Consider the following 20,855-nt stretch of genomic DNA (forward strand, 5'->3'; position numbering starts at 1 on the left):
CACATTTTTGGTCAAAAAACACTGTTTTGACTATGGTTGACCATTTTTACTTGTAGATGATGGATAAATGTAATATTTTCATGGCACTTTGGTAGATTTTATCTCTCTTTACCCTTCTAGAAGCTTCCATGATGTAAAAAGTGAAAAATTAATGCATGGATGAGTTAGCTAAGTAATAGAGGCAAGTTGTTTGGCTGCCTATTTTCTAGTTCTTAGTTTAGAATTTGTTCAAACTGCTCCTAGAAAGCTGAGCTCGACCCCTAGAGGTGGGGAAAGGAGTTAGATGGTCTAGATGGTCTATATTATGCTCTCTCCTTCTCATTTTGATGGTTGGACTCTTGTGTAAGGAAGCTTTATTGTATATTGTGCATCTATTTCTGCAATTGAAGGCAAGGAAAGCCAGGGTTTTACAGACATCTTTGAGGATTCTTGTGGATCTGATTGTTGATGGTGTGTTCTCTACATGTTCTTGTAAGTTTGTTTATGTGTTTCACATCTCTCTTATGCTTCTAAATTGGACAGATGAAGTGGTAAAGTTTGAACTCATGTTTTGACATGCTCAGCTTTTTAGTTTGTTCAATTTTAATGTTTTCTACTGTCTAGAGAGGATTCGAATTGTGTGTTTGCCCTCTTTAGCTTCTCCTCTATCATCTCTGATCATCCATCTCAGATTAAGGAATCAGCACTCATTCCTACCTTGCCCCTTAGATCCCCCTGTGAAAACTGTGCTCAATCCCTGCACCTTGAATTGCACTTCCACCAATTGCCACCAAAAACCCCAAAAATCATTAAATCAAACCCCTTATCAATTTACTAGCCTAAAATCTTTATTCTTAATTGGTCAGCCTAATCCTATTGAAAGATCTATCAAATCTGACCCGAGAGAGCCTTCTCATACCTCGTAGGGCTAGCTACGAGGTGAAATGGTTTGATGTAGCCTTGAGAGTTTGTCTATCTCAGCCTAGGTGAATTCCAAGCGCTAACACGGTCAACTCAATTGTATATGCAAGAGGCTACTCAACTGCTAGGAGAAAATGCGCATTTCTGGAAGGGAGCTGGGCTGGCTGCCCAGGAGATTTGTGCAATTTCTGGGTAGAGCAGTTGACTATTGCCCAGGATTGCGCAATTCCTAGGCTGAGTAGCCCTGCTGGGAAGAATTACACAATTTTTTGGATGAAGCCTGACTAGTAGAATTGCGCAATTCTAGAGCCCAACATGCTACCAGACAGAATTGCGCAACTTCTGGCGGGAAGGTTGGTTGCCCTCCAAAATTGCACAATTTCTTGAGGGAGCTTCTCATCCTGCAGCTAGACCAATTCCGGACAAACAATGTGTGAGGGGGATGCATCAAGAACTGATAAACAGGCTGGCTTTCTGCAAGAAAAACACTGAAGCTTGTGTACTTGATGAAGCAAGACGTGCTGTTATGAAAGGTTGGTAGGGAGGCCCCAAAATGAAGCTAAGGAAAAATTTTGGAGGATGGTTGTAGCCGCTATAATACTTGGCAACGCATTGGTAGAACCTAGCTCTCTGAATGGACTTGTTCATGAAAAGCAAGTCTAACACCTCCAGAAGTATTGCTCAGTTCTCAGTTCACCTTGGTTTCCACACTTACTTGATTGTAAGATGTAGCATCTACCAAGAACTTGGTCGATTGACATACACTCCAAGCTAGTCAACACAGTTGTTTTGATTGGGGTTGAGGGGTCTATTGGTGCACTAGCAATATAGTCGTAAGAGTCTTAGTTTCATCTCTGGTGTTGCTCCACTGCCAGCAGGCCTGGACAGTACCCTGGCAGAGTCACATAGGAACACAAGCATGGCTCCACTTCCAGTGAGCCTGGTCAGTACCCTGGCAGAATTACTTGCATCATCTCTCTGCATAGGAAGCCTTTCTCTTCTTTCGCCTTATTCATTTTCATTTTTTCAAACTTTTTTTCACTTTTTCATTTTTTTCATTTTTCATCTTTGTAACTATGCATCACACTTATTCATTTCAAAGGCAGAAGAGGGATCTCGACTTATTGAGAGCAGAAGAGGTTGTTCCTATAGACAAGTAGTTTATTATACCTTTGACGTGCCTGTTAAGGTTTTCCCCTAACCTTACTCTACTTGACTAGGCTAACAAGGGTTAACCCAAAAACAACTGACTAGAGTAGGTGATACTAATTAGCATGCAAGCGTTTTGTTTTCACCAAGGTTTACTTTGAACAGTACGTATTTTCCATTGATGTATCATGGACTGAAGACAAAAAATTCTTACATAATAAAGCGGACAATAGATAACCAAATGTTGATAGTTGTACAAGTCCTCTTGTACTTTACCCAGCTTGTTTCAAGATTCATACATGGTTTCATGCGAAACTAACCTATGAACAAAAAAAGCAAACAAAAAGCAAAGAAAAGCAGAATTAGAATAAAAAGCAAAAGCAAAGAGAGTAAGAAAACAAGCAAGAAGACAAACAAACCAACAAATCAAGTAAACAAACAAGCCTGCAAGCAAATAGACTGAAAGAAAAAACTACTCCTATTCCTAAGCTAATGGTGCATGGGCCATCTCATGTGAAGTGATATTTCCAATGCAGCCACCAACGCATTGGTTGACCCATGTTGGTGAAGGCATGGTTCGCGAACAAGACAGTTGTGCGAACCAGCAAACAAGAAAGATGTCATAGTGAAGACAAACATACTCTGAGTTTAAATCATCCACAGAACAAAAATGAGTGAAAGTGCATGACATGCATTCTATGGAGCTGCCATGGCGTTGTGCTACACTGCATGCAGATGTTGAGTGTATGCATTCTCTTGACTATGACAAGAAAGAAAACATGAGAAAGGTAGACCACTTACGTTGTGCATGTGTTCTTGCTATGTAAGATTCCTCCAATGCATGAGTGATGGGATCGTGTAGTTCGAGTGGAGGAAGAGAAATATGGGTGTTTGGTTGACCTTCAATGAAAAGAAAAGAGTGATGAGGAGCCTTTAGCATTTCAACAATTTCCTGACGGAAGTGAAACCAACCTCAAGACAGCGAGGGCCTGACATAACCATCAGCTCGGGTTGAAATGCCCTGACAGCCTGCAGGGTTTCGACTTCATTGATAGATAGATCATCATAGACCAGTGTCTTGGATAGATTAACAATGGTTGAATCAACATTGTGATCGTATTAGGAAGCAGAGATATCACGACAACCAAGATCAGAAAATTTAGGATGTTTGTCGACATCCTCATGATTTGATGAATTGGGCAGAGGGGTAGATGAGAAGCAAAGATGTTCACCCTCAATGTTTTCATAAATGAGTGATGACAGATTGGATAGATTTTCGAAGGAATATGTGTCCTCTCTGCAACGTAATGACAAACTGACATCCGATGTGTCATGTGAATGATCGGAAGTAGAAACATCCATAAATGAGTTTTCACAGGGGAAATCAGCAGTGAAAAAATCACAAGGTATGTCATGATAAAGCAAATGAAGCGCAACTAGAAGGGAGTCATCCTTCACTACGGGTTCTTCTTTACATTCCCGTACATACTCATCATGAATGATGGCACAGGTTGGCTGCATAACACCAACTCCGTCTATAGCTTGATCATTGTTCACAGCAAGTGAGGAGTCTAGAATGGAAGAGAACAAGAAAGTACAATCCAGAGGATCAACAAAACACAGGGATAGAGGTTGAGGGAACGAATCCACGTGACAACCAACAAGCTTGCAAGCCAAATATGCGCAGATATCAAGAGCAGGTGAGGTGGGAGGATGTGACAGTTCAACAGATGTGTGTGCATGTTCTACCACGTCACTTTGTGGTGGTGGAGCTGTTTGATGAGGTGAGGGCGGACAGTCACTTGTGACAACAACTGTTCCTGCCTGTGATTGCACAGCTTCAGTGAAACTGTGCCTGCCTATGATTTCACAGCTCCATCACCGAAGTGTGCTGAGCAGGGTACGGATATGTGAAGAAGATACTCAAATCTTCCATCGAGAGATTCCCAATCAATATCATCTTTGGTGAATCGCTATGCAAGATTACAAAAGCGTGTGTAAAACTGATCAACGGATTCATTGGGTGCTTTTCGTAATCTTAGAATTTCTTTGTTGAGTTCTTTACGGTCAAAGTGATTGAAAGCACGGTATATCTCTGCAACTAGACAAGAAAGAGAATGAATAGATTTTTCGGGCAGCGTGGCACACCAGTGCATTAGATGCCCTCGAAGCATGTAGATGAACAATGCGTAGGTCATGTATTCTTCAAAGATTCCTTTCCTTTCACATGAGCCTACAACACTGATCGTGTTCCTAACCAAGGCTACGTGGCCTCCACCATAATATGTTTTATGAGACAAGTTATCTAAGATCTTTTCCGAGATAATGAAATTGTTTCCATAAACATGCACTCTAGAAGAGAAACTCAGTAGTTAGTCATGATTGATATGTAGAGATTCAAAACAGATGTGAGGACTCAGCTTGTCATCTGGCCCTCCTTCTAGTGCCAAAATTTTGATGGTGTTGGACCCACTAATATGTAAGAGGATCTCCCCAGTAAGAAGTTCCAATTAGAACTCAGACCATTTGGTGTAGGAGTTCCAGCAATGGGTCGTACGGTAATGCCTTGACCGTGATTTCACATCGAGGTCGGTAAGATAACTTTTTTGGTAGCAAGGTTTTGATAGACACAGTGACCCAAGGAAGGTGCATGAGAGATTCTAACACATGGGGGTTGAGATGAGTACGTCCCTTGGAAACCTGTGATAGCACACAGTTAAGAAGAGAACACACGAGTGAAGATGCATAACAACATGGAAGGAAAGTTAGCAAGCAATCCAAAGTGATGGTTAAACCAACAACACATTTTAGAAAGGTTCATACATACATACATAGATAGCTATACATGCATGCATAAGAAAACCAATACATATATCATTTAGAGTAAACCAGATAGCATAGAATACAGTACAACATATGCATGAAATGTGCTAGCTCGTGTTATATTAAGAAGTGTAAGTTATAGTCATACAATACATCCATGTCCAACCACTAGTTTTGATAGCGGAACATTATAGCCACAACAGCCTACTCCTTCAAAGAGATGTACTAGCTCTACACAGTGGAGAAGCCAAGGCTCGTTACAATATTGTCTAATATTTCTTCAAGATAGTCTTATCGGAAGCTTGGCTGACAAAAAGCCTATACAATGAGTTATGAGGTTCTATTTATTGCAAAGGGTGAGGTGACCCTTGACATTCCCCTTTGTGACAGTTCATCTACCCTCATGACTCTTCACCTACTTTATGGTTGTTACATCCAACTATCGACACTTGAACTTCCACTTGACAATACGTTACATTACAATGCACATGTGCCCATGTGAGACAAAATGGCTTGAGCAAGACATCATCGACACTCAGTCCATTGTAGTGTGACCAACCCTTTGACATGTTTGTGATGGTGAAGGTGGTGAGCTGATGCCAAGCTTGGTCGTCCATGATGGTGTGCATGTGCTCAACAGTGACATATTGCTGAAGCAAACTCTTGCCTCCTTTGCATCTGGGTGTATTAGTATGGCTTTGACATACAAATCATTTGCTAGCATGTGCATGGTCTTCTTGGGTGCGGTCGAACCTCCAACACACTGATGCATAGTGTTCACGTTGATCTTCCAATGTGTGTTGGTGGTCATGCTGTCAACTACATGTTTGGCTCCAGTCAGACTTGTTTCTTGTCTTTGCCTTGGTGAGTGTGCCAAATGGGTTGGATCGCATGCATGAACACAATGACATGCATGCTGATAAATTCCCTTGCATGTGATCAACAACACTACTCACCATGTCTGCTCTGTGCCAAGATGGATCTATAACTTGTAAAGGAGAAGTTTCATCCGTCTATGGATGTTGCACCCCTTATTGTTCTTGTTCCTGTTCCTCATGTCCTTCCTGAGTTGCTGCTTCAACACATGCAACTCCTTCTTTGTTCCATTCTCTGTCTTCATGCGATCTTCATGTCGCACCGTCACCTCATAGCTTGAGTCTCCAAAGTTTCATTTATCACAAGTGTATCTGCTTGAGCTTGCAAATTTGTTCCACAAATGTGTTGTCAACAAACTTCCTCTTGCATTCGTTGCATTTGGTATGCTACCTTTAGTTGTTGTTCATGATGCTACTCATTCTGATGTTACTGTTGTCATGTCTTGATGTCCTTGTCTACGAAGAACTTGATGTCTTCATGGGTAGGCAAGACCATAGACACTTGATCGACTACATCCCCAAGTGTGCTCTGAACAGTATCTTAGACTCTACTCTCTGGGAAACCATTGTACCTGTACTTTTGAGAGGCAGATGAACAACTGTGATACCTAGAGACATGGAAACACTCATGGAAAGCAATCCGTCATTTGAAAACTAAAATGAACTTGAGAACTAACTTTCAACATACCTGTTTGACTGATAAAGAAGGTTGCGCAATTTCCACTGAGAGCTCGGGAGACTAACTGCCAAGACTATGCAAGGCATAGTCTGGGCTACTGTGAGGTTGACTGACTACTTGAACTGCATAATGCATATTCCAGTCTTGCTGCTAACTGTTGGAATTGCACAATGCGCAATCTCAACTAGCAATGGTTGCATGTTCAGTGACTGCATTGCGAAATTTTCTAGGCCAACAATCACTATCCCTTGGAATTGCACAATGAAAGTCTGGAGGATAGTCACTCAGAAGAAATGCGCATTTCCTGAGAGGAAGACAAATCCTTCCCTCTCAGGATTGCACAATGTTGTCTTGGTGAGGCAAGGTCTGGGCCAAGGCTACCCAAACTCACCGATGAGCAACTGAAAGTGAATGTGAATGTCAATGCATGGTGATACTGAGTGTAAGCATAAGTGAATGATCATGCATGCAAACAGTGAATGATAGATTCAGAAAATGGAACAACATGCATGTGGGTGAGGCGAGTTGCCTAAACGGCGACTGTTCATGAAAAATAGTTTCATGCATGCGACAACAGTGAACTGTCGACGAAAACTGAAATGGTGCTAATACAAGCTGGTATGTATCATAACAACAACAAGCACTCACTGAAATCAAGCATCATACGAAGTGAAACACAAAAAGCGCCAAAAATGCAACGGAAGACATGAAAAGTGGGCTTACCCCAAAACAGCTGAGTTGAATGTGCCAATGACTCCTAAATGCAAGGTGGGATGTCAGAGATACAAGGCTGATGTGAGGAATGACCTCTGCAGCATCTGGTTCATGAGGTTTTATAAAATCAAGGTTGTGACACGCATGCCACAAATCTAGGAAAAACGACACTTGGTGGGAGGTTTCTGAAATGATCCTTGCATGTAACCTCCGACTACTAAAAATCGATCCCTGAAACAAGAGATTTCTTTGCATGCTTCCTGGGGAGGAGCGGCCCATGCACGCAAATTACTTTTTCTCTGTCCTAGAGGGAACCAGACAATTGAACTGCACATGTAAAAGTCTTCTCAACTGCTGGGAGAAAATGCACATTTTTGGAAGGGAGATGGGATGGCTGCCCAGGAGATTTGCACAAATTTTGGGTAGAGCAGTTGACTACTGCCTAGGATTGTGTAATTCTTGGGTTGAGCAGCCCTGCTGAGAGGAATTGCGTAATTCTCTAGATGAAGCCTGACTGGCAGAATTATGCAATTCTAGAGCCTAGCAGGCTCCCAGATAGAATTGTGCAATTTCTGGAGGGAATGTTGGTTTCCCTCCAGAATTGCGCAATTTCTAGAGGGAGCTGCTCAGCCTGCAGTTGGACCAAGTCCGGAAAAAATCCTATGAGAGAGATGCATCAAGCTCTAATAAACAGGCTGCCTTTCTGCAAGAAAAACACTAAATCTTGTGTACTTGATGAAGAAACACTTGATGTTGTGAAAAGTTGGTAGGGAGGCTCCAAAATGAAGCTAAGGAAAAAATTTGGAGGGTGGTTGTAGCCACTACAACAGGTTGACAACCTTCAAATGCAGGCATAAGCCTACCAGGTAGTGGTTGTGACCTAAAATCCTTAGTTCAGAGTGTGTGGTCCTTGATTCTGAGCCTAAATTCCAGGTCAACCTCCAAACCACTGCCCAAAACTCAGTGAGACTTTCCAGAATGATAAATAATATCAGAAAGAAATCATTCACACAAAACTTGACTAATGACTTGACCTAACCAGGCCTAACAATGAAAATCATTTTGTCAAACATATTGATAACATGTAATATATAGGTCATGAATGCATATCTGAACATAGGGGTCTCATACTTATCTAAGAATCATCAAGAAGGTCTAATTCTCTCTCATAATATCTTCTAACATTTGTTAGATCATTTATTAACAATCCATCAACTAGTCAAAACATGTAAAGAGCCATAACTAGAACCTATTATGAAACGATGCTTATAACCAACATATAACCAGAATAATAACCATGATAGGACAAACATCAAGACACATAATAACAAGTATAATTACTCATGAAATTCCATAGGAAAAGAAATCTTATTTACATATGTAAAAGCCAACCAAGTCGAGGACTTCCACGTACCACCCAACCATAGATTGAGTTGAACCAAATCTTTCTTTCAGCCAATCACCCCCACGACATATTCTAAGCATAAATGTGAGACTCAAGACAAAAAAATCTAGGGCTTCCCCAAGATTAAATTGCCTCCACCCTAAGGCTTTACCACAATCCTGCCAAAATCAGTCAAGGGATCACTAGGCCTAAAACAAGAACACAAATAACTAGGGCTTCCCAGAGATTAAACCACCTCCACCCCCAGGCTTTATTGCAATCCCACTAAAACCTGTTAAGGGATAAGTAGGCCCAAAACAAACCTAGATTCCTTAGAATTTCTTCACCAATACCTTGAGGAATTTTCCCTTCTCCACCCTCAGGCTTTATCGCAATCTTGCCAAAACTGGTTAAGGGATTCCTAGGCCCTTGGGAATTTTTTTGAGACTACCACACCCGGTTCCAAAACCATCTAAAAATCCAAAGCTCAATCAAGTAAAATAAAACCATCGCACAATGGCTATTTGGAAATGGCAAGGCAAGGCTGAAAGCACCCACACCTGGCAAAACCCATGCCAATGATAGAAAACAACCAAATACACACATGCATGTACCATGCATTCACAAACCAACTAAGAAATCACACATGCAACCTGTGACCTACAATTATTTCTGTTGAAGCTACTTGATCCAAATTTTCCTTGCTTGTCCCTTTCTTTCCTTTTCCTTCTTGTCCTTCCTCTGCTTGCTTGCTTACTTTCTCATACTGGTGCTCTTCCCTCTCTTAAACCAATTTGAAAGCCAAACCGACAAAAAATTAAACCAGTCAAAGGCTATGAACTAATCCTCATAATCTTTTTTATTATTGAGGCCTCTATTTTCTTCAATTTCCTCTATATTTCCTTCAATTTACTTCTCATGCAAACCTGTGACCTTTCACCTTCCTTTTCTCTTATTTTCCTTTGTTTTCATAAATGAAATACCAATTAATGCCTCTTTGCCTTTGCCAATTTACTTTTCCATAATAAACCAAAATGAACACCCAGTAGGATGCTTTTCCCAAAAATAAGCTTGGAATATGTGTCCCATGACCTTGGTCTTATTTTCCCTTTATTAACTTTATTACATGAACTTTTAACCCGGGGTTGTTACAAGCTAGCTTCCTCACGATCGACAGTGGATTTAAATCATTAACTCCTAAACAGTCGAGTTTGTCAGTGTTTGACATAATCTAATCTATTCACACTTAATGGATTGTACCAGGTACCTTAGGGTCCATTTTCATCATTAGTGGATCCCCTCACATATGTTAACGGTAAACCTCATTGACCAGTAAGCAGTCAGTTTCTACCATGCTCGACATCAACACATCTATTCGCATGATGTAGATTTGTACCATTGGGGCTATGTAGAAGACCTTATGTTAGGAACATCTCACTCTTACATGGCACCCTTTCCCAGGTTGCGTTGGAGTTATGTATCATTCATGTACTTCGAGGACTACTCTAGGGCACCTCTTATTTTATGTGTCCATAGTTTTACTGATGTATATTGTGACATAGATACAAACTGTATCTGTTGGTTGCTATGATATTTCTAGTCTGTCACATGGATCCACTATTTGTTTTTTGTGGCCATGTCTTAGCATTTCATATCATGGATTTGTAGTGTATGTTTGGCAGCCATGTTTAGTTTCTCTTTATGACCAAGCATGTGTATGTCTGCCTCAGGGATGTTATCAGCAGAGATGAGACTCCAACATTTGATTTTCTCTAATCCAGCTTTGTAGTTGCAATGCCTTCCTACCATTTTGACCTTTGATTTTTGTTGTAATGCATTTCAGTCATGAATTTCTCTTTTGACCTAACATGCATTAGGGGGCATATGTTATAACCTTGTTTGCCACTCCATTATAGTGAGAGAGACCCAAGTTCAAATTACCTCAGTTGATGGATAGAATCCATCCCTTTTCACCTTTGATTTTACTTATGTGGGATTTATTCCATGTTAAAAGGGTGGAATTACATATTCAAGTTATTTCTCATAAATATTTGTCAAAATTTTACAATTATGAGATAATAATTATTTCATAATTGAGACAATTGAGAAAAAACTCATAATGTGAAAAAGGTTTCTAGAGTTTGTCATTCATAAGGAGATCAACTTAACCCATTTGGGTATGAGTTGTCTAGGGGCCCATTATTGTAGAAGTTTCCTAAATTCTCAAGCCCCTAGGTATCTAGATACATTCTCTTAGAGAATAGAATGAACCTATGTAATCTCACCAAGAGGAAATGGGGCAAGATATAGGAACCATATTATAGTGTGGGAGCTCTACTGCATTGGGAAAAGAAAGTAAAGTTGCAAGTTGGAGGAGAGGAACTTATTGCTTGGGTATATTATCTTGTGTATTTTCCATTCATGATTAATAGATTATTGTTCCCTTCCTATACTTGTGATCTAATCATGTTCTTTACTTATACATGTTGTTTTTAGGTTGACAAGCCCTTTGTGGAAGGCTATTGTGTGCTTGGTTGGTGGTGTATGTGTGCATGGTATTGTCTTATGCAGGTAGGAGCGAGATCTTCAATAAGAAGCAAGTCTTTCTCTGCATCAGGCCTAAAAGACATCACCAATCTAAGAGGGTCTCTGGTACCAACCTTCAAACTATTTCCTTATAGTATCTTGCATAAGTGTGGAATTTGCTTACTTGTGTGTGAATAAATTAGGTCTAAATATATTGATCTCTCTTCACCATTACACTCACCACTCTGAGTAGATCCTTAGCTAATCTACTGGGCTAAAATTATGTTGTTGGCTCAGGTGAAATTCTCCCGTAATAGTAATATCATTATTACAAGTAGTATTTCATGGTGTTCTTATTTCTTTTGTGATTGAACGCCTTATATTTAGCCTCATATAGTAGATTATACTTGTAGATCATGATTATTATTTCTTTATGCATTTTTTGTCTAATAATTTATGAATTCCTGCATAGTTTACAATAGCAATTTTTGCATGCATGTATAATTTCTTGTAGCAACTCATAGTTTCCTATAACATTGTTTCTAGTTTTGCTTCACTTAAAATCTAGTCTTTCATGAGAATTAGAATGAATTTCTCGGACCATGAATCATTTCATTTTCACTTCATAAGGTATTAACTTGCTTTCCTATTCTTAAATTCAACTTATGCAATATAATAGATTATAATTAGGTTTTGATTTGTTTTCCTTCAACTCTCATAGATAATTAGCAACATGAATTTTTAACATGATTCTCTCTTGATTTTGACCCCAACTCATATGAGTTCACCTAATTTTGAAACATTACATTCTGCTTCTTGTAGACTTATGCTCCATATTTTAACTAAAAGAATAAGCAAGGATTAGTCATTGAGTTGAAATTATGCTTTGTAGTCTATTCCTTTACATAATTTATAACTTTCTTTGCAAATAAAATTTCAAGGATCCATACTTTTTTTTTATTTGTTTGTTTTGTTTTTGCTAAAGCAAGAGTCGGACCTTCTATTTCATTAACCAGTAAATAAAAATAAATAGGATACAACAGTCCTCGATAAGTTATAGACCAAGGATAAAAACCTACAGTAACTGATAACGGGCGAGAGGTACAAGCCCCGAATCCTGCAAACAAACCTCGAAACACTCAATAGAAATACATTGTGAAAACCAGCAGACTCAAAAATAGACTCGAACACGGAGCCAAACTAAAGAGCCGTTTAAAAAAATTCAAAATCATATAACATATCACGCATGCAGCTATGGAAGGTAAAGGATTGGCGCTTCCCAAAAAGCACAATTTGTTGCCCGCCCATATAACTCACCACTGACTCCGCCGCAGGAAAATCACACCCCGTACGCCTTCACCAAACCCACAAAACAGGCGATAAGACGCACCAAAAATTTATGACGAGGCTCAACTGACGGACCCACCAAATTACACCCACATTCTCCACCATTGATCCTGGCTGTTGGATCCAGCGGTCAGGGATCATATTGCACTCCCCAACCTATCTGAAGAATAATGTGCGATCGACAACGGTTTTTAATACCATTCCCTATCCACATGTCACATGTTCTGTGGTATCGCTGCCATAACACGAAAACCACTTACCGCTTATGGGACTTGCGATCACTGGACATCCTGCCCAAGCATAGTTTTCGAAGAAAAAGGTGGGAAGAGGGGAAATAATCGTTGTCGGCAAACTGATATCCATTTTTTGTCTTTAACACTGTACCTATCCCCGAGACTGTGCTCCTTTGAGAAATGATCCCTTGAAATTTCCTCTGAGACCTTGATGCTACCCTTGCCTGATTCCGGAAGAGAATGAGACAAACCCCTGCTTGTATTTCAATCAGATGCATTTCAAAAGGATGCAAAACATCTTGCCAGAAAAAATTAATTTATGCCTATTATCCGGGACCGATAACCAAATATTTCCTTGTCCTCTATAGCTTGCTCCTCGCAGAGAACCTTTAAACGGTTTGGAGGAATTTCCCGCCATTTGTATGCTATCCCACTTTCCGCATTGTTCACCCCTTGGTTGGCAAGAAGGTCTGCTAGTTTATTGGCCGAACGTCGAACATGGTTGAAACTCACCATTCGCAGCTTTTGGAGGTGAACCTGGATTCTTTGGTAACCCAGAAGTAGTTTCCAGTGATTAGAAACTTTCTCCGGCCGAGTACCACAATTAATTGTTTTCACTGAGTTAATAGTAATCTCTGAGTCCGCTTCAACAATGACATTAGAGCAACGGTGTTGGATCAGAAACTCCAGGCATTGTTCCAGCGCCATTAATTCTGCAATATTATTAGTGGCTCTGCCATGATGATAATGGAATATAAAAATGATTTTCCCTCTTTATCTCTTAAAACTCCTCTGAAACCAGTTGTTCCCGGGTTTCCTTTTGAAGCTCCATCAATGTTGTATTTCAGATAACCTTTCGGTGGAGGTTGCCAGAACTCCAACCCTATATCCATTTCCTTGTCCTTTCTGCGTATACCTTGAGGAACAATCCCTTTCATTCCCAAATGTCTGAGAATTTTCAGCTCAGACATCGACGAAGGCTTATTGGGGAGATTTTTAACCGTGGTACTAATAGTCTCCCGAAGCTATTTCAGGATAAGATTAAAAAGACCCTATGGGGTGGAATTTTCACTTTTGAAAATCCTTTTATTCCTTTCCTTCCAAATATTCCAGATTATGAAGCTTGGCGTAAAAGTCCAGGCCAGATTAATGAACTCATTCTCTGAAAAGTTAACTCTCCAATTGTTCAGGGTATTAGTGATACTACTACTATCCCTATCTGACTGCTGGAAAATGGAAGAGAAGGAATCCCATAACCAGGTAGTATAAGGGCAGCTGTTGAGAATGTGCTCCATATTTTCCTCCTTCTCTTCACAAAACTGACATCTGGAGGGCCCCATGACTCCCCTTTTCCGTATGTTGTCCCAAGTTAAAAAAAAATTATGATGAACCAGCCACATAAAAATCTTGATTTTCATCCAGCCTTGGTGCTTCCAGAGGCGCTGCCAAGTCTTGTCTGGAGCCCTGTGATCTAGTCCAAGAAGAATTCTTTTGGCTTCCTTAAGATCAAAGTTACCTTTATTGTTATTGCCCCATCTCAATTGATCCCGCTCCTCTGTAGCTAAAATCATTCTTTGTTTAAGTAAGCTTCCAAAAGCTTCTGCCTTAATTTTCATGGGGCTATCATCTCCGTAGTTAAGTTTACTCCAGCTTCTCCATTTTCCTAAGGTCTGAGCTTGATCCCAGAAATCCTTGACTTTATTTAACCCTTGATTTTCTGTTTCTTGCTTGAGACTTACAAAATCCTCTGTTAGCAGAATTGGTTCTTGCTGCCACTTGTTTTCCCAAAAGAGTGCCAGATCACCAGCTCTGATTTCCCAAAAGCTGTTATTTTGAACAAGGCTTATGTTGTCCCAGGCTCTATGTGAGACCCTTTCACATTGCCAGACATTCTTATTAGATCCCTAGTATGCCAAGAGCTTGCATATTTTTCTTTCCAGATTTTTGCCCACTGAGCTTGTGGCTCTTGCATCCAGCGCCACCAAAGCTTGGCTCCTAGAGTTTTATTGAGAATCTCCAGATCATCCAAGCCTAGCCCTCCTTGTCCCTTGGGTTTACAGATTTTATCCCAAGAAACCAGGGCCCATTTCTTCTTAGTTTCTTCTTTACCCCAGAGGAAATCTCTTTGAATGTTTTTGAATTTCTCTAAAGTGCCTTTGGGAGTTGGGAGGACCAATAACATGAAAATCGGGATCACTTGTAGAACCGCCTTTGTTAAAACCAACCTGCTTGACAGATTCATGACCCGGAAAGTCCAATTTTTGACTTTATCTTGCAATTTATTAATCGTCTGTTCCCAGATACTTTTGTGCATTGGTCTGCCTGTGAGAGGAATTCCCAGATACTTTGTGGGGAGGGAGTCCCTTTGGAAGCCCAGAATTCTCGAAATGTTTTTTTGAATAGCAATATTAGTATTTAAGAAGAAAAATTTTGACTTTGAAAGATTGACTTCCATACCTGTGGCAAGAGAAAATTCCTTCAGGATTAGATTATAGGTTGAAGCTTCTTTGACTGTGGGGAGCCCTTGCAGCATGGTATCATCAACAAATTGTTGGTGAGTCAGAGCTTGACCATTTTCTGATAATTGCAGACCTTTGATTTTGCCAATTTCTTTAGCATGCTTAATAGATCTGCCCAGTCCCTCCATCATGAGAATGAAGAGAAAGGGAGAGAGCGGGTCCCCCTGCCTAAGGCCTCTAGAAGGAACGAAAATCTCTGAGGGGGAGCCATTTACCAAAATTGAAAAACTGGAAGAGGTTACCAGAGCCATGACCCAATGAATCCAGTTATGGTCAAACCCAAAGGCCGTGAGAATTTTTTTGATGTAGCTCCAATTGACCTTGTCATAGGCTTTTGCTATATCTAATTGCATTATCATCCCCCCTTTTTTTTTGTTGTTAAGCGGATGAACCACCTCATGGGCTTGAATGATATTATTTAAGATTTGTCTGCCCTCCACATACCCTGATTGTTCTTCTGAAACTAAAGAAGGAAGGAGAGGCTTAAGTCTGTTTTCCACTACCTTAGAGACTATCTTGTAAACCACATTGCATAAAGCAATGGGTCTGTATTTGTCTGCAGTTTGGGTCGATTCCTGCTTGGGGATCAGGGAGATGAATGAAGTATTGAGGGGTTTCAGGATCGTTTTACTGGATCTGGAGTCCTCCACCACATCCAGAATGTCCTGTTTAACAATGTTCCAACAAGCTTTGAAGAAATCCACATTAAAACCATCCGAACCCGGTGCTTTGCAGTTTTTCATGTCTTTAAGAACCTCACTAACTTCTTCATCAGTAACAGGCCTGTTGAGATTAAAATTATCCTCTCTAGACACTAACTTAGGAATATGCCTTGTGATTTCTTTGATGGAATGTTCTCTATCTGGATTATTTTGTCAGGTGATATCTTGGAAATACTGGACAAGCACAACTTCAATACTTTTATGTGTATTCTATAGCTGTCCATTCTCATCCTTTATCATTTAGATTCTATTGTGTGCTCTGTTGGCCATCGTGGATCTGTGAAAAAATTTTGTATTCCGCTCTCCTTTCTTGAGCCATAACACTCTAGATTTTTGCCTCCAGAATGTTTCCTCTTGTTTGCATAAATTATCCCATTCTTGATGATGTTTGTCAGCCTGATCACTTTTGATTTTTTCAAAGCCATCTTTGATTAGGGCCTGGTTGAGTTCTTGTAATTTGATTTCCAATGTTCTTTTATTCTCAAAAATATTACCAAACTCCTTTTTGTTCCACTGTTTTAGTTTTAACTCGACATGCTTAAGTCTTTTATGAAGGAGGTACATTTTTGTGCCCTATAATTGCAAATCCTCTGACCACCACTTTTCAATATTGCTAATGAAATCTGGGTGAGAGAGCCAAATGTTCTCGAATCTGAAGGGCCTGTTCCTGGGAGAGATTAATTCCTTGATTTCCATTTGAATCGACCAGTGGTTGGAGCCTCAAAAGGGAAGGACAGTTGTTGTTATTTCTTCATCAGTAAGCAATAACTCCTCTAAAATCATGAACCTGTCCAATTTAGAGGCTACCTATGCCTTACCTCCTCTTTTGTTGTTCCAAGTAAAAAAACCATTGTTTAGGTATGCATCCACCAATTTCATCTCCTCTGTGAAAGTTTGAAACACTAAGGAGTCTTTGTTGAGCGCTCTGGTACCTCCCTTTTTTTCTGAGAGCAATTTTATCATATTAAAGTCCCCTCCCACGATCCAAGGAATCCTAGCCTGTCTATGTCTGAGATCAATAAGGGAGTCTAATAGTTTAAGTTTGTCATCTGTTCTTTGAGGACCATACACATTTGTGACCAAGAAGGTTTTTGGCTCCCCCACTGGTTGAAGGACCACTGATAAATAGTTTCTAGATGCTTCAGCATCTGTTATACTGATTTTCTTTGGATTCCACAGAGTTAGAATGCCCCCAGCTATGTTTTCAGCCTTAACCTCCAGGAAATCAAATCTATTAAGCCATTTGCTATGGATTTGTTTTATTTTCTGGATGGAACATTTAGTTTCTTGGATGAAAATAACATCTGGAATTTCCAGTTTCATTCTATGACTGAGCATTCTTTGTTTTCTTTTACTACCTAGACCTCTAATATTCCATGATGTGAGCTTCATATTTAAAGATTTGTAAAAGAATAACTAGTTAGATCTTTCATCTTACCTGAGTCTATCATTAATTTTCCACAGTCCATCAAGAGGTCCTTCTGATTTTTCCACCTCTCTTTTTTCCTGCATTTTTTGTTGCTAACCCTAGAATCATTTTCATTACCTTAACTCCTCTATGTTCCTGCTTATCACTGATTTTTCCATTTACTGAATCTTTATTCTGATTTTTTCGTAAGAATAGCTGCTGAATTTTTTTGCGGTCTTCTTGGGGTAGTGAATCTATCCCTCCCATGGACCCCTACCTCAAGAACCCTTCCAGATCTAGATGCTCCTTATCTAGAATTTCCTGAAGCTCATGATCTTCTAGATTTGTTTCACTTTGGGTCATTTCCTGATCCATCTCTGGTTCCATTTCACTGAATATGTTTTCTTTCTTATTATCTGTCCCTTGTGATGGGTTGTAGTCTTCTTTCATTTCCGTTTCCATTCCTTTAGGGCCATCCTATATAGATTGGTCTCCATTTTCCATTTCTGCATTTTCCTCCAGTACATGATACCTATTTTCGCTAACCTTTTGCCCCTCATTATGTGGTTGCTTTGATCCTTTTTTGCCGTGTTTTCCTCTGCTTATAACTCTTAGGAAGCTATCTGTATCCTTCATTTCCTTAGTTTTGCCTTTGTTTTCTTCTTGACTAAGAGGGAAATCTCTGAACAAGTGTCCATGTTCATGGCATTTACGACATCTGAAAGGGATATGTTCATAGTCTACTATTTGAACCCATTCCTCATCAAAAACTTCCAGGATGACTTCATCTGGAAGAGCTCCTGATAGATCCATTTCCACACAGATCCTTGCATATGAAGTGTATTTGCCTCTTCTTGTGGCTTCCGAAGCTTTGACAAAACGTCCTAGTTTGTTATCTATGGCAGCAAGTGATTCATTTTACCAATAATCAAGAGGAAGAGAAAAAAGTCTTACCCAGACCGGTACCAAAGTGAAAGTCTCCCACTCTGGCACAAAGTTCATCTTCCAAGGCCGCATATAGAGGCCAACTGCTGCATAAAAGTAGGGTCCTCCTTCGAATATTCTATCTTTATCTTCTATGTTTGTAAACACCACCGTGAAAAATCCCTTGGACCCTAGATGCAGATCTATACTTCCTTTGGGTTTCGAGTGATACTTGATCCATAACTGTAAAGCCTTTTCTGTGGGCCATAGTCCCATAAATTTGCAGATTATAGCGTAGGTCCCCATATGTTCTCTATGTGCTTGAAGTGCCGGATCATTTAACAACACTCTGGGAGTGACCTCCATTTTGGGTCTGCACGGTCCTTTTTGTTTATTGTTCTTAATACCCTGACTTTTGTCTTCTTCTTCTTTGTCTTTAGTGCCGACATTTTCCTTGGGTCTGCCTCCCTCTATTTCCTTTTCATTATTACTTTGTTCCTCTTCCTCCAAATCACTAACTTTTCCCAGAGGGGACTTACCTTTATTAGCAACAATAGTTTTGTAGGAGGGAGGGGAGCTCCCACCCCTGTGTGTCTCCATTAGTGGCAGGCCCTGGATCTCTGCCTACCCTGGCAACACAGTTTTCCTGCCTGCAACTCCTCTGCCGTTCGTGCCGAAACCCTCGCAACTAGCTCTCCACTTCCTCACAACTAGCTTTCATGCAGAATCCATACTTATTTTGAAGTATGGATATATTAACAAATATTATTGAGTTGAAATTCCCAAGTATAAAATGTTTGATGATATCTTTTCAAAAATATTTTAATATATTTTTAAATTGTAGGATTTTTTTATAGGAGATGGTTGGTTTATTTCTCCGCTTAGGATATTGCTATATATTTTTGAAAGTTTTACATTAGATTGGATATAATTGTTGTAAACCATATTATTGTTATTTTTAATTAGATAAATATTAATAATATTTAGGTTTATTAACATAAACTTATATAATTTTTTCAAATTTCATTAAAAAAATTACTATTTAATAATAAATTAAGTAATTTCTTTTGCATGACTTTGGAATAATATTTGCCTCAAGTATCTTATCTGAGCTATATTAAAATATAACATGTATTCATAAAATTTCAATCTGATAACATTCACACAAAAAATATCTTAATAAAATAACTTATTGCTAACTATTTTACATCTCATAAATCAAATTTCAATATTATTTAAACACTTTTACAATTTGGATTTTCTTATAAATTAAGAATAATAAAATATTTGATTCTTTAATTATATTATAAAAAATGAATTTTATAAAATAAATTATAACATTGTGATAAATTTAAAAAACAAATCGCAATAAAAATTCAATTCCCAACCCCATTCCCAAAAAGAAATAAAATACAAGCATAAACATTCTACAAATTTATAAATCCTAAATGAAAAAATATTATAAATATTTAATCTCTTCAAATCAATTTCCAAAGAGTGAAATGATGGGAAGGGGTCCTTGGATTAAGTTTTAATCAAAGTTTGGGTAAATTTTGTGATATATCTTTGTAAGCATGTAAAGTCTCATCGAAATGTGGAAGCAGAGCGCGAAGATAGTATGAGTCAAAGGGGCTTTAGTCCCTTAGGTAGGTAAGTGATAGGGAGGTTTTGAGACCCACCCATGGTCCGTGGATAATGGTATTGTAAGCAAAATGCTATATATAGATGAGTCATAGCGAGTCTAGGGGAGATGAATTGGATAATAAATTTTGTAAAAGCAAGTAAGCTGAGGCAGGAAAGGTCTATTTCCTGAATTTAGGCAAAAGGAGAAGGCTCCTGAAACTAAGTGCGCGGAGACCTTGGTAAGTCTGTAGGCCCCTGCAACTAAGTGTGCAGGGAAAAGAAGTATGTACTGGAATTATTATACTTAATAAAGACAATTTTGAGCCAATTTTAATGCATATGTGCATTATTTCTTACTTCTACAAGTTTTTGTATCTTCGCTCTGTGCTATAATTTATATGAATTAATGCTTATCTGGTGTGTGAAACTAGTAGATCAGTAATAATTATGCATGTTATGAATGATTAAGAGCCTTTGTGAAGACCTAGAATTTGTTTAAGTGATTTACAGTGATTGTATGCTTGGAAGCGTTATGGGTTCGCGAAGATAGATCTAAGCCCTAGGACTGTAGAAACCTATCACACAGACCTCTAGATGCAGAAACCTGGTTCATTCATCCCCCAATACTACTTTGGGTAAGGTTGCAACCTGCACTACATAAGTTGTTGCCGAAACGGCCAGTAGTTAGGGTTTTGTTGGTTGGTGCATATAACGTTGAACCTGGGTCAAGCCCCATCAAGACAACAAATGGTTTCATTATTGGGACTGGGATTTGTCTAAGGAATGTGTGATGTCAAATAAGTGGTTCCCTACAAAGAAAGAAATAGAGAATTGGATTGATCGAAAACTGCACGCATTTTCAACACAGGAGAACAGAAATCCGCGCTTATCTAAGGAAGACTGGTTGAATAGATACCTGTACACATACGAGCTTGAAGCCTTCTTTTGTTTCTTTCCTTGTGAGTTACACGAGTGGATGTCCAGGTTAGCGAATAGTCAAGGCACGTGGAATCTTGACAGCCCTATTGT

The sequence above is a fragment of the Pinus tabuliformis genome, chromosome Q, assembly GCF_031772625.1.
Source record: "Pinus tabuliformis cultivar Carrire ecotype Pingquan chromosome Q, CPIR1, whole genome shotgun sequence".
NCBI lineage: Eukaryota > Viridiplantae > Streptophyta > Pinopsida > Pinales > Pinaceae > Pinus > Pinus tabuliformis.